Below are 14,279 nucleotides of genomic sequence, written 5' to 3' on the forward strand. Positions count from 1 at the left end.
GTAGCAAACGTCAAGGTCTAAACTAACACGAAGCTAGGTTTTTGAGCAAAATTTTGTATCTGGGAGTTCATGTATGTTATACCCTAATTTTGGACCTAAAAATACTTGTTTAAATTCTTCTTGTCTTGCATTATAAGTCATTTGATTTGTCTCTGATCAATTGCATCTTTCTCTGCATTTTATTTCAATGTTATTTACAAAATTCACATGTAAGGGTATTTCAGTCATTTCCTGCATTCAATTCATTTTAATCCTTGAAAATTGTTTGAGTCTTTTAAATTGGTTTGTATAAGTCCCTGTTTCAATCTCATGTCAAAATTCATTTCAAAAAATATCAGTTGAGTCATTTTCTAGTTAGTTTAGCCTCTAGGGGCATTTTAGTCATTTCCCATGTCAAAATCTCTTTCAATCTTTAAAAATTTGTTTGAGTCCTTTCAAATAGTGTGAATAAGTCTTCATTTCAATTCTATGTCAAAATCCATTTTAAAGATTGCATTTTAAGTCATTTCAAGTCAATTTTGCCCCTAGGGGCATTTTAGTCTTTTCATGTGTTAAAACCCTGTTTAAATTCTAAAATTTGTCTCTGAGTCTTTTAATTCACTTGTATAAACTCTTGCTTTAATCCCTTGTTAAAAAATCATTTTAAAATTGCATTTGAGTCGTTTTTAGTCATTTTAGCCTCCAGGGGCATTTTGGTCATTTCACATAAAATTGCTGATTCATTTTAATCTGCTTTGTTGTTTTTAATCGTCTCATTTTACGTTAATTTTCAATTTACTTTTTCAATTCAATTGTAGTTTTAATTTTCATTTTAGTCCGCGCACTTTCGTTATTTACATTTTAATCCTTTTTAGTTTGTTAGAGTCCAAATGCCATGTGTCCAAATGCTATTGGTCCTCAAAAGTTTGTTACAAGTCAAGTCCATGTGGCATTCCCTCATTGGTCCAAGGTCAATGACTTAGCCTATAAATTGGTCAAAGGGTCAATTCATTCATTAACCAATCATTTTTTACAAAAAAATCACAAAAAAACTCTTTTCTCTTTTCCTCCTTCTTTCTCTTCTCACGTGGCAATTCTCCACCACTCCTCCTCCATAACCAACTCTCTCCACCCTAACTAACCACCCTAACTAACTCTTCTCACCTTCAACCACCACCCTAACCAACCTAAACCACCACAAAACCACCAATATTCATCACTTTCCTCCACCAAAACCACCACAACAGCTTCCTTTCTTCACATTCCACCACCAATTTTCAAAACCTTCATCATCATTCCATCAATATCCATCATCATCAACCTCCAATCCATTGATTCACTCACAACAAATTCGCAAAACAACAAGCTCATCACAAATTCGGTTCATTCACATGCAAGAATCACGAACTGAAAAGGAGCGGCAGAACGGATTCGAAGCAAAGAGATTCGTGACTCACGCGAAATCCAGATCGTGAAACAGAGGTCCACCGGAACCGAAGCTTCAAGCAGCGAACAACGGCAATTTCCGGTAACGACGAAGCTTTCAAAACGTGATCAAGGAAGGAACAGAGGAGAAGACGGATTGATAGCACCGAGTCCAAATCAGAATTGTCACCAACCTGTAATAGTTCGAAGTAAAATCCAAAGAAGGAAGGGTAAGATTCTTGTCCTTTCTTGTTGCTTTCAAATTCAATCTTCTTTGTAGATCTACTTGAAGCTGTGTTTGTTTTGGAGTTTTGTTTTGCGAATTAGAAGAAAGGGGCCGTTAGAGGGGAAGGAGAGGTCCAGGCGGCGGCGCCGCCACCCCTGGCCGGCCGACCGCCGCCAGAATTTGGTTGGGGACGATGAAGCTTGTGAGCTGTGAGGGAGGGAGTTCACGCGTAAGAGTAGAAGAAGAAGAGGGAACCTTTTTTCTTTGTTATGCTCACGTGTTGTTGTTTTGATTTCCTTTAACCCATGCCAATTACCCATGGGTTTAACCCACAAACCCTCTCCATTACCCAGCCTGCCTGCTTTTTCTTTGAAGCCCAATTGCTATGGCTGCATATATGCTGCTCGCACCCCCCTTCTCTTGTGGTTTCTTGGTATTTTTATGCTGTTTACACCCCCATATGGTTCAAAGAAAATAATAAAATTCTGCAAAAATTTCTATAATCTTCTTCGTATTTTTCGATCAATCTTGACATATTGCATGTCAAGGTTGATCAAGAAATACTGGAGAATTATTTTTACTTTGGTTTATTTGTTCCTTTTTTTTAATTTTTGTCGAAAATCTTGTTAAAAAACCTCCAAAAATTGTGAACTCTCTTGCGATTATTTTTGATGCTTGAAATTGGTCTCTCATGATATTTTGGCATGTCAAAAAAAATGATAAGAGTTTATGTAGAATTCCCTTGTGATTTTGTGTCACTTCTTGTCAATTTTTTGTGAAATCTTTGTATGCCTTTTGTTCTAATATTTTGCCACATTGAATTGAATACTTAATATGCAAATGTGTGATGTGTTTACTTCTGAAAATTGTGTTTGTTTGGCTGTTTTGAAAATGCAAATTGTGATTTTCTTGTTTCATAAGTAATGTGTATTGTTGCCATGAGAAATAATGCGTAAAGTGGACTTGAAAATGCACTATAGGTCTTGGCCCATATTTGTCCCTATAATTCTCATAATATGGCTGAAATGAACCATTTGAAAATTACCATTAACATGAGAACTTTAAGCCTTAAATTTGCTTTGGTGTTAGTGCAATTTCTTCAAGTCCATTTTCCCATTTTTGGCTAAAGTGTTTGTTACTTTTTGGTTAAGTCTTGTTCATTTTGTTATGCAATTTCTACTTGCTTCATTTTCCATATTATATCTTGTACTACTAATCCCTTTGTCTTTTGTTTCATGTCTCATTTCCATAGCATCTCACATCATATTTTCATCTCATCTCTTTCTCCACTTTTATTTCTTGCATTTTAAGTTTCAATTCCATACAAAAGTTAGAATGTAAAGATTTAGGAATTCTTGTAAAATTTTACTTTCATGCTTTTAATTTCTTGGCAAAGGGGCCATAGAATGTATCTAGGATATGATGTAAAGGACAATGGACTCTAATGATGTACACCGACACAAGCACCGACACATGCACACACTTCACTTTAGATATGTAGCTAGAATATGCATGTTTAGATGTATGTTTAGGATTGTATGCTTTAGATGTATGTTTAGGCTTTAGACTTAGAAAAAACCAATTTTCCAAAAAAACTTGAACAACATCACTCAAACTATTTTCTTAATAAACCTTGGGGTCCAAAACCCCATTGAATTTTCCTTTTATTTTCTTAATCAAAAATCCAATGAAAATAATCATACTTAGACCATATTTTGCAAATGACTAATTCCACCTCACAATTTCATAATCTCATGCCCTTGAGGCCTCTTTCTATTCTTCAAATTCCATTTTCAAACTTAAAATCAACCAACAAAAACAAAAACATTTTTGAGAGAGAACTACGGTGGATTTGATCCCTTAATCGGGTACGTAGGCAAGGAACAAAATTCCTTCAATTCAACTAAAATAAAAATTCAAAAACATTCTTCTCCCTCCAATTCTTTACTTAGTAATTCTTAGATGTAAATATCATTTCAAAATAGCATTTAAAAATAAAGCGCGCGCGTAGAAATTAAAGACGGTTCCTATAGGTTACTATAGTCGTTATGGGTGCCTAACACCTTCCCGTAGCGAAAACAACTCCCGGACCTCGATTCTCAAGGGTTTTGCTTACTTTTTCCCTTCCCAAGAAAAAATAAGATATCACCGGTTTAAAAGGTTCAAACGTAATCAATGTTTGACACCCGAAAACCAAGATAAAACAGCTGGCGACTTCACTGGGGATATTCGAGAGTTACGCCTAGTCTTTATTTCCACGCTTGCGCTTGTATTTTTTTACTTGTTTCTTTTACTTGCTTTCCTATGTGAATAAATGTTTAATTTATTGCAAACGTGTGGGGTGAGAATATCAAAAGTCCTGCACCCGGGCTGAGTGAACTTAGGATTTAGGGGGGATATAATCGACAATTCATTCCGGGGGTTGCCTCGTGTTTTGGATTATGCGATCAATCCCACATAGCTGAGGCATTTTGGGGGTGATGTTGTCGGCACGTGTTGTCGCGTTTAGGCACCTTACTCCTAATTGTTCTATGACGCTATGAACCGTAGATAACCGAACCCATCCATGGCCATTTTTCTAGGACGTAGTGCGGAGGCTAAACCGAGTGTTGTCTCGAGTTTTAGTCGTCGCGCGATACTACACTCAAGTTAGACCTTCCACGTATAATCATGGAGCGAGTGTTGTCTCGTGACACCATGAGATACGTCGGAGAGGTTGCAGCTTGGGAACCTTTTTAGAACCCGGTTACTATTATCCTAAAGCCCTAGTTTCACCGGACGCCGTGTCCACCCATGACTCCACCATGTTTTCTCCGAACTTGAACATAATCATGCATTCATGCATACATGCATACATGCATAAACTTTTGTCATGCATTGTTATCGAAGGGCTTAGACAAGTTGAATTTGTAAACATTGTAGGGATGAAGATGACTAAGTCCTACAAGTTCAAGGAAGTGGATTTGGCTAGTTTGAGAGATTTGGCACTCAAGATTGAGGATCCGACTGGTTTCCGACGTCGCTACGGGGCCTTACTTCCTATTCTCCATACTAATGTGGATGAGAAGCTTGTGCACACTCTAGTGCAATTCTATGATCAGAGGTATCGGTGCTTTACTTTTCCGGATTTTCAGTTGATGCCTACTCTAGAGGCTTATTCTTGCTTGATAGGTTTATCTATTGCTAAGGGGGTACCTTTCGCGGGACTTGAGCATCCTCCTACTTCTTTGGTTATTGCTAAGGATCTCTATCTCAAGACCACCGATGTCTCCAAGAATCTTGTCACTAAGGCACGCATCCGAGGGTTCACTTCAGAGTATCTTCTTGGGAAAGCCAACCTCAATACCACTTGTCAGGACACTCTTGAGGCTATTCTTGCACTTCTCATCTATGGGCTTATTCTCTTTCCGAATCTTGATGGCTTCGTGGACATGAATGCTATTATGATCTTCCACTCCAAGAATCCGGTTCCTACTTTGCTAGCTGACACATACCATGCTATTCACGATCGTTCTGACAAAGGTCGTGGATACATTCTTTGTTGTGTGCCTCTCCTCTATAGGTGGTTTATTTCGCACCTTCCGCAGTCTTTCCACGACAATCCGAGGAATTGGTCTATTTCACAAAGGATCATGGCTCTCACTCCTAATGAAGTGGTTTGGCTCACTCCCGCTTCTAGGGTCAAGGAAATCATCTTTGGTGGTGGAAAGTTTCTTAATGTACCTCTTCTTGGTACCCGGGGTGGAATCAACTATAACCCGGAGCTTGCTTTGCGACAATTTGGTTTCCCGATGAAAGATAAACCCATCAATCTTGCTACAGCTCCTTACTTCTTTCACTACTCCAATGCTCCCACCGGAATTAGAGAAGATTTCATGCAAGCTTGGACCAAGCTTCGGAAGAAAGAGGTGAAGCATATGGGTGTAAGGTCCGGTATTGCTCATGAGGCCTATACACAGTGGGTGATAAACCAAGCTGAGGAGATCGGTATGCCTTACCCCTCTATGAGATATGTGTCTGCATCTATTCCTACCATGCCTTTGCCTCTACTCCCACCTACCCAGGAGATGTATCAGGAGCATCTAGCTATGGAGAGTCGGGAGAAGCATCAGTGGAGGGCTAGATACTATGAGGCTGAGAACTTGATCATGACTTTGGATGGAAAAGATGAGCAGCAGACTCATGAGGTCCTGACACTGAAGAAGGAGTTAGCTAAGGCTAGGAGAGAGATTGAGGAGAAGGATACGTTGCTTATGAGAGACTCCAAGAGAGCTAGGGGTGCCCGTGACTTCTATGCACGATACTGCAGCTATGAGTCTGAGTCTGAGGATGATGTTTCCACTTCCTATGCTTGAGGATTTCTTCTCCTCTTGTTATTTTCGGTTGTTTATGTTGTTTTACATTTCAAAGTCTATCCCTTGGCTTAGCATTTCAAAGGGAATCGTCTTGTAAAACTATATGTTGGTTGTTTGTTCTTGTTTATGTTTAGTTGTTGTTTAGTAATGTTTACAAATCTCTAGTTTGTCTAAAACCCTTCGATAACACATAAAAAGAATCTTTTCGCATGCATTTACACATTTCATGCATCATATGCATTCATTGGTCGCAAAAAACTTCTCTCGTGCTCATTGCCTCCTGGTTTTGTCCGCCGCAGTCTGAAAAGTGGCTCGTGCTCGCAGAGTCTACCAACCAGATAGAATTCATCAAACAAGATTTCACAAGAGAAGAATGATGGCTAACTTTGAAGAAGAAAATGCTCAGCTCCGTGCCGAACTGGCTGCTATGAGAGAAGACTTGGCTAAGGCTCATGATGCTATGTCCACTATGATGGCTGCACAGGAACAACCAGCCACATCTATTCCAGTTACTGCTGAGGTGATTCCCTCTATCCCACTGTCTACTGTGGCTACTGATGCTCGGTTTGTTATGCCCAACGGCCGTCCTTATGGCCTCTCAGCTTACTACTCTCCTAATACTGCTGCTGGTGTCTCTGGTTTTGCTGGTCAAGGACAGATTCCTCTGTCCACTGCTATGCCTCAGGTGACTACCGTTGTTACCGACCCTATTGTACACACTGTTCAACAGGTGATTGATGTTGATACTCCGCGTGGACAAGATCCCGCAATGGAAGCTATGAGAAGACAGTTGATGGAGTTTGCTGGAGAACTCCGTGAGGTCAAGGCTAGCCGGGGAAACAATGGTGCTCCTACTAAAGCTCATGATCTATGCTTGGTATCCCGATTTGAGGTTCCTAAGAAATTCAAAGAGCCAGAATTTGACAAATACAATGGAACTTCTTGTCCACACAACCATGTTATCCGGTATGTCCGGAAGATGGCTAACTATGCAGACAACGATGCACTGATGATCCATTGCTTCCAGAGTAGCTTGACAGATGATGCAGCAGATTGGTACACTGGTTTGAGCAAGGACAACATCCATACTTTTGAGGATCTGGCTGCTGCTTTTGAAAGTCAATATGAATTCAATACCCGTCTGAGGCCAAATAGAGACTCTCTTAAGGCCTTGTCTCAGAAATCAGATGAGACCTTCCGTGAATATGCTCAGAGGTGGAGAGGGGCAGCTGCCCGTGTTTCTCCTCGACTTGATGAGGAAGAGTTAACACAGACATTCCTGAAGACTCTGAAGAAGGAATATAAGGAGAGAATGATAGTCTCTGCCCCAAACAACTTCTCTGATATGGTTACCATGGGAACTCGTCTAGAGGAGGCTGTCCGAGAAGGTATTATTGTCCTCGAGAAGGGTGAATCTTCAACCAGTGCACCAAAGAAGTATGGTAATGGTCATCATAAGAAGAAAGAATCTGATGTAGGGATGGTGTCTGGTAACCCATCTGCAGCTGCTACACAATTACCTATGCCCTATCACTACATGCAGTACTCTCAGCATCCTTTCTTCCCACCATTCTACCAGCAATATCCTCTGCCACCGGGTCAACCACCAGTGCCCGTTAACGCCATTGCCCAACAAGTACAACAACAACCTCCTGCTCAACAGCAGCAGCAACAACAGGGTCCCCGACCCAGACCTTCTTTTCCACCAATACCAATGCGGTATGGTGAGCTGCTCCCAACTCTACTGGCCAAGGGACACTGTGTCACTAGACCAGGCAAGCCTCCGCCTAATCCATTGCCTCCCAGGTTCCGACAGGATCTAACATGTGCATTCCATCAGGGTGCTCAGGGTCATGATGTTGAAGGTTGCTTTGCTCTGAAATATATTGTGAAAGACCTAATAGAAAAGGGACGGTTGACTTTTGAGAATAGTGCTCCTCATGTTCTTGACAACCCGCTTCCAAACCATGCTGCTGTTAATATGATTGAGGCTTTTGAAAGGGTCCCTGTTCCTCAAGAGGATCCCGTGCTGGATGTCCGCAATGTTGTTACTCCCTTGGTACCGTTACATGTCAAGCTATGCCAGGCTTCTTTGTTCAAACATGATCATGATTCTTGTTCAGAATGTCTGCAAAATCCCATGGGCTGTTGTGTGGTGCAAGGTGATATCCAGAGCCTGATGGATGACAAGCACTTGATTGCCAGTGATGTATGTGTGATTGTGCCAGTGTTCCATGACTCCCCTGTTGAAAGTGTATCTCAGACGAGAAATGTTAAGCCTTTGGTGATCAGGTTACCTGGTCCGGTATCTTATACCTCTACCAAAGCAATTCCCTACAAATACAATGCAACCATGGTTGAAAACGGGGTGGAGAAATGTTAAGCCTTTGATGAAGATACTGGAACAAGCTTATGTCAGCCACGAAGTCTCTGTGGATCAATTTGATGGGATAGTGAGTAATATTACTGCCTGCAACAACTTGGGATTCGGTGACGATGAGCTCCCCGAAGCAGGGAAACATCACAACTTGGCTCTGCATATCTCGGTGCACTGTGGGTCTGATATGATATCCAACGTGTTGGTGGACACTGGATCATCTCTGAATGTAATGCCTGAGTCCACACTAAGGCAATTAAGGCATCATGGAATTTCCCTGAGGGGTAGCAGCTATCTGGTTAAGGCTTTCGATGGATCCCGCAAAGATGTTCTCGGGGAAGTGGACTTGCCAATTACCATTGGTCCTGAGACGTTTCAGATTACTTTCCAAGTTATGGACATCAATGCTTCCTACAGTTGTCTCCTCGGAAGACCATGGATCCATGACGCTGGAGCGGTGACTTCCACTTTGCATCAGAAGCTCAAGTTCATGAGGAACGGTAAGATCGTCACTGTGCATGGTGAAGAAGCATATCTAGTTAGCCAAGTATCATCTTTCTCTTGTGTTGAAGCAGGGTCCGCTGAAGGGACGTCGTTTCAAGGATTGACCGTTGAGGGCGCAGAACCCCGGAGGGCTGGTGCTAGCATGGCTTCATTAAAGGATGCCCAGAAGGCTGTCCAAGCAGGGCAAGCTGCTGGCTGGGGCAAAATGATTAAGATCTTGGAAAACAAGCGTAAAGAGGGCCTTGGATTCTCCCCGACATCTGCTGTTTCAAAAGGAACCTTTTACAGTGCTGGGTTCATCAATGCTATTACTGAAGATGCTACTGAAGGTGGTCACGTGCCTGTATTTGTTATACCAGGAGGCACTGTGAGAAATTGGAAAGCCATTGATGTTCCTTTAGTCATGCATGCTTCCATGTAATGTGTTTTGTTGCTCGTGTTTTTTGTTTTCAAAATAACAATCCTTTCGCTCTGCCCAAGGCGAAAGTGATATCATTGTAAGGGCATGTTTGTTTCGGCATTGCCGTTAATCAATAAAAAGCTGTCGTCTTCTTTCACGACTCTTTGTTTTTTACTTTTTAGTGTCTTTTTCTTGGAAATAATGGTAATGCCAGAAAAAACCAAAACATCTGTATTTTCTTATTAATTTTAAAAATCTGCATAGAAAACATTTTTTCTAAAAATCATCCCAATCATGTTATGCAGATTGAACCACAATAAACCCGTTGAACACAGTGACCCTATGGTTCCTCCAAATTTTGAATTCCCTGTATATGAAGCTGAAGATGAGGATGATGATGATGAAGAGATACCGTATGAGATCACTCGACTGCTTGAGCAAGAAAGAAGAGCCATTCAGCCTCACCAGGAAGAGATTGAACTCATCAACCTGGGTACTGAAGAGAACAAGCGAGAGATCAAGATTGGTGCTGCACTTGAGCCAGAGGTGAAAAGGAAGATTACTCAGCTTCTCCACGATTATCCAGATGTCTTTGCATGGTCCTATGAAGATATGCCGGGTCTAGATCCCAAGATTGTGGAACACCGGATACCGACAAGACCTGAATGTCCTCCTGTCAAACAGAAATTGAGAAGGTCTCGCCCAGACATGGCTCTTAAGATCAAGGCTGAAATACAAAAGCAAATTGATGCGGGCTTCCTCATGACAGCTGAATATCCTGAGTGGATTGCCAACATCGTACCAGTACCAAAGAAAGATGGGAAAGTTCGAATGTGCGTGGATTACAGAGATTTGAATAAAGCTAGTCCAAAAGATAACTTCCCATTGCCTCGTATTGATGTGCTTGTTGACAGTACTGCTCAATCTAAAGTGTTCTCTTTCATGGATGGTTTCTCTGGTTATAATCAGATACGAATGTCACCTGAAGATAGAGAAAAGACGTCCTTCATCACTCCATGGGGAATGTTCTGTTATAAAGTGATGCCGTTTGGCTTGATAAACGCCGGTGCTACCTATCAGAGAGGTATGACAACTCTGTTTCATGATATGATTCACAAAGAGATCGAAGTATATGTTGATGATATGATTGTGAAGTCAAGTGATGAAGAGTAGCATGTTGTGTATTTGAAAAAGATGTTCGAAAGACTGAGAAAGTACAAGCTGCGGTTGAATCCTAACAAGTGTACATTCGGTGTACGATCTGGAAAGTTGCTAGGCTTCATTGTCAGTCAAAGAGGCATTGAAGTTGATCCTGAAAAAGTCCGAGCCATCAGAGAGATGCCGGCCCCTCAAACTGAGAAGCAAGTCAGAGGTTTCCTCGGACGTCTGAATTATATTTCAAGATTCATATCTCACATGACTACTACTTGTGGTCCAATTTTCAAATTGCTCAGAAAGAATCAGCCTGTTGTTTGGAATGATGAATGCCAGGAAGCTTTTGATAGCATTAAAGAATACCTGTTGGAACCACCTATCCTTGTCCCGCCAGTGGAAGGAAGGCCTTTGATTATGTATCTGTCAGTGTTAGATGACTCAGTGGGTTGTGTTCTCGGTCAACAAGATGAGACTGGTAAGAAAGAGCATGCTATCTACTATCTGAGCAAGAAGTTCACCGACTGTGAGACTCGGTATACAATGCTTGAAAAGACATGTTGTGCTTTAGCTTGGGCTGCCAAACGCCTGCGTCATTATATGGTGAATCATACAACTTGGTTGATATCCCGAATGGATCCAATCAAGTACATCTTTGAAAAGCCTGCTGTTACTGGAAAGATTGCACGTTGGCAAATGTTGTTGTCTGAATATGATATTGTGTACAAAGCCCAGAAAGCAATCAAAGGAAGTGTCCTTGCTGAGCATCTTGCTTGTCAACCTCTTGATGATTACCAGCCGATTAAGTTTGATTTCCCTGATGAAGAGATTATGTATCTGAAAGCAAAAGACTGTGAAGAGCCACTGATCAATGAAGGGCCAGATCCCAATAGCAAATGGGGATTGGTGTTTGATGGTGCTGTTAATACCTATGGTAAAGGAATTGGGGCCATCATTGTAACCCCGCAGGGGCACCACATTCCTTTCACCGCTCGAATAACTTTTGAATGCACAAACAACATAGCTGAATATGAAGCATGCATCTTGGGCATTGAAGAAGCCCTTGATCTGAGAATTAAGCACCTTGACATCTATGGAGATTCTGCACTTGTTATTAATCAGATAAAGGGTGAATGGGAGACTCATCATGAGAAGCTGATCCCATACCGTGACTATGCAAGACGTCTATTAACATACTTTACCAAGGTTGAGCTGCACCACATCCCTCGGGATGAAAATCAAATGGCTGACGCTCTTGCTACTCTGTCTTCCATGTTTCGTGTCAATCACTGGAATGATGTGCCCGTAATCAAAGTGCAGCGTCTTGATAGACCCGCTCATGTGTTTACTATTGAAAATATGCCAGATCAAGCTGACAAAGATGTGAATGACAAAAAGCCTTGGTATTACAACATCAAGCAATTCTTGCAGAATCGTGAATATCCACCTGGTGCTTCCAACAGGGATAAAAAGACTTTAAGACGATGGGCTAGTAGATTCCTTCTGGACGGAGAAACTCTATACAAGAGGAACTATGACATGGTCTTGTTGAGATGTGTTGATAAGCAAGAAGCTGAGAAATTGATGCATGATGTACATGATGGTACTTTTGGGACCCATGCTTCGGGTCACACCATGTCAAGAAAACTGTTAAGAGCCGGCTATTACTGGATAACTATGGAGCGTGATTGCCACAAACATGCCAAAAGATGCCACAAATGTCAAATTTATGCTGATAAGATCCATGTGCCTCCACATGCCCTCAATGTTATATCTTCCCCATGGCCTTTCTCTATGTGGGGCATTGACATGATCGGAAGAATTGAACCAAAGGCTTCCAATGGACATCGTTTCATTCTAGTGGCGATTGACTATTTCACCAAGTGGGTCGAAGCTGCCTCCTATGCCAATGTGACCAAGCAAGTGGTTGTCAAGTTTATCAAGAATAACATCATCTGTCGATATGGTGTCCCCAACAAAATTATCACCGACAACGGCTCCAATCTGAACAATAGTATGATGCAAGCTTTATGTGAGGAATTCAAAATTGAACATCACAACTCTTCTCCTTATAGACCTCAGATGAATGGCGCAGTTGAGGCCGCTAACAAGAACATCAAGAAGATAGTTCAGAAGATGGTCACCACTTACAAAGACTGGCATGAAATGCTACCTTTTGCCTTGCATGGTTACCGTACTACAGTGCGCAGTTCAACCGGGGCAACTCCCTTCTCTCTTGTATATGGTATGGAAGCAGTTCTCCCTCTGGAAGTGGAGATTCCATCTCTTCGAGTAATCATGGAAGCAAAGTTAACTGAGGCTGAATGGTGTCAAAGTCGGTATGACCAGTTGAATTTGATTGAAGAGAAACGTATGGATGCCATGACTCATGGACAGTTGTATCAAGTGCGAATGAAGAATGCTTTTGACAAGAAAGTCCGACCTCGAGAATTCAAGGAAGGCGAGCTTGTATTGAAAAGAAGGATAAGTCAACAACCTGACCCAAGGGGCAAGTGGACACCTAACTACGAAGGTCCTTATGTTGTCAAGAAGGCCTTCTCTGGTGGTGCTTTGATTCTTACACACATGGATGGTGTTGAACTCCCAAATCCTGTTAATGCCGATATAGTCAAGAAATACTTTGTCTAGAAAGAAAAGAACAGCGTGGTAGGTCGAAAACCCGAAAGGGCGGCCTAGGCAAAAATGCGCTTCCCGGTGGGTCGAAAACCCGAAAGGGCGATCCAGGCAAAAGTTAGGGACAAAAAAAATGAATATGAAAAAGCTCGCTGAGATTGTACGCAACTCAGGCAAGAATGAGCGCCTCGATGAGCCGAAAACCCGAAAGGGCGGTTCATGCAAAAATGAGGTTGACAATAAAAGACAAGTAACTATATCTGGCAAATCACCATCACCCCTTGGGGCATCTGCAACTGTCAATGATCATCTTCATCAGAGGCTTCGGTACTTGTGAATTCAAAATTTCTATGAAATGTAGCGGTCATTGTGTTCAATGTATCACCAACCAATAAAATTACCATTTTCCAAGCTTTGTAAATCCGTGAAGCCGTGCCTTTGGCTGACTCTCACACTTCTACATCAATTTGAGCCTTTCTATTGTTTGAAACTCTTTTGTTCTTTCTACTTTCAATGCTTTACACAAAACAATTTCTCGCTATTTGATGATGTCAATGTCTGAAACAAACATTTTTGAAAATTGAAAATTCTTTTTCTGTCTATTTTGAAAGCAAACCTGAGCAATAGGGTACATTTCAATGAAACACGCATGAATAAATGAATGTCAATGTCTATTTCAATACATGTTACAAGCAGGTTACTCCCCAGGATGATCTGTGGTCAATGGCAAGAATGAAAAAAGAGAATGAAAATAAAAAAATGAAAAAAATGAAAATAAAAAGCTCGCTAAGTTGAAAACCCGAAAGGGCGGCTTAGGCAAAAATGAGCACCCCGCTGATTGACAACCTATGAAGGCAATTCAGGCAAAAATGGGGCAATGAAAAGAATCTTTACTCCCCGGTGAATCGAAAACCCGAAAGGGCGGTTCAGGCAAAAATGGGGTTTGAAAATGAAAAATGAAAGAATGAAATATTGAAAAAAGCATTGACCACAGATGCGAACATCCAATGTTTACCCAGCACTGACACGCCTAGCAACGGCGAACTGTGTCCAAGAACCTTCCAAGGGTCCTCCTTTACAAGTTTTATTGCCCTCAGCCATGGTTTCGATACGTCTCTCAACGACGGTATCTCCAAAGAGGTTTTCCCCCCCTGTGAATATGTCGCAGCACGAGCCACTACGTGCCCAATCTTCCAATGTCTTGTCTGCCTTTGTGAAACTTCTCTG

This window comes from Medicago sativa, chromosome 1, assembly GCF_051527215.1.
Source record: "Medicago sativa cultivar Bolivia chromosome 1, Bolivia_mono, whole genome shotgun sequence".
NCBI classification, from domain to species: domain Eukaryota; kingdom Viridiplantae; phylum Streptophyta; class Magnoliopsida; order Fabales; family Fabaceae; genus Medicago; species Medicago sativa.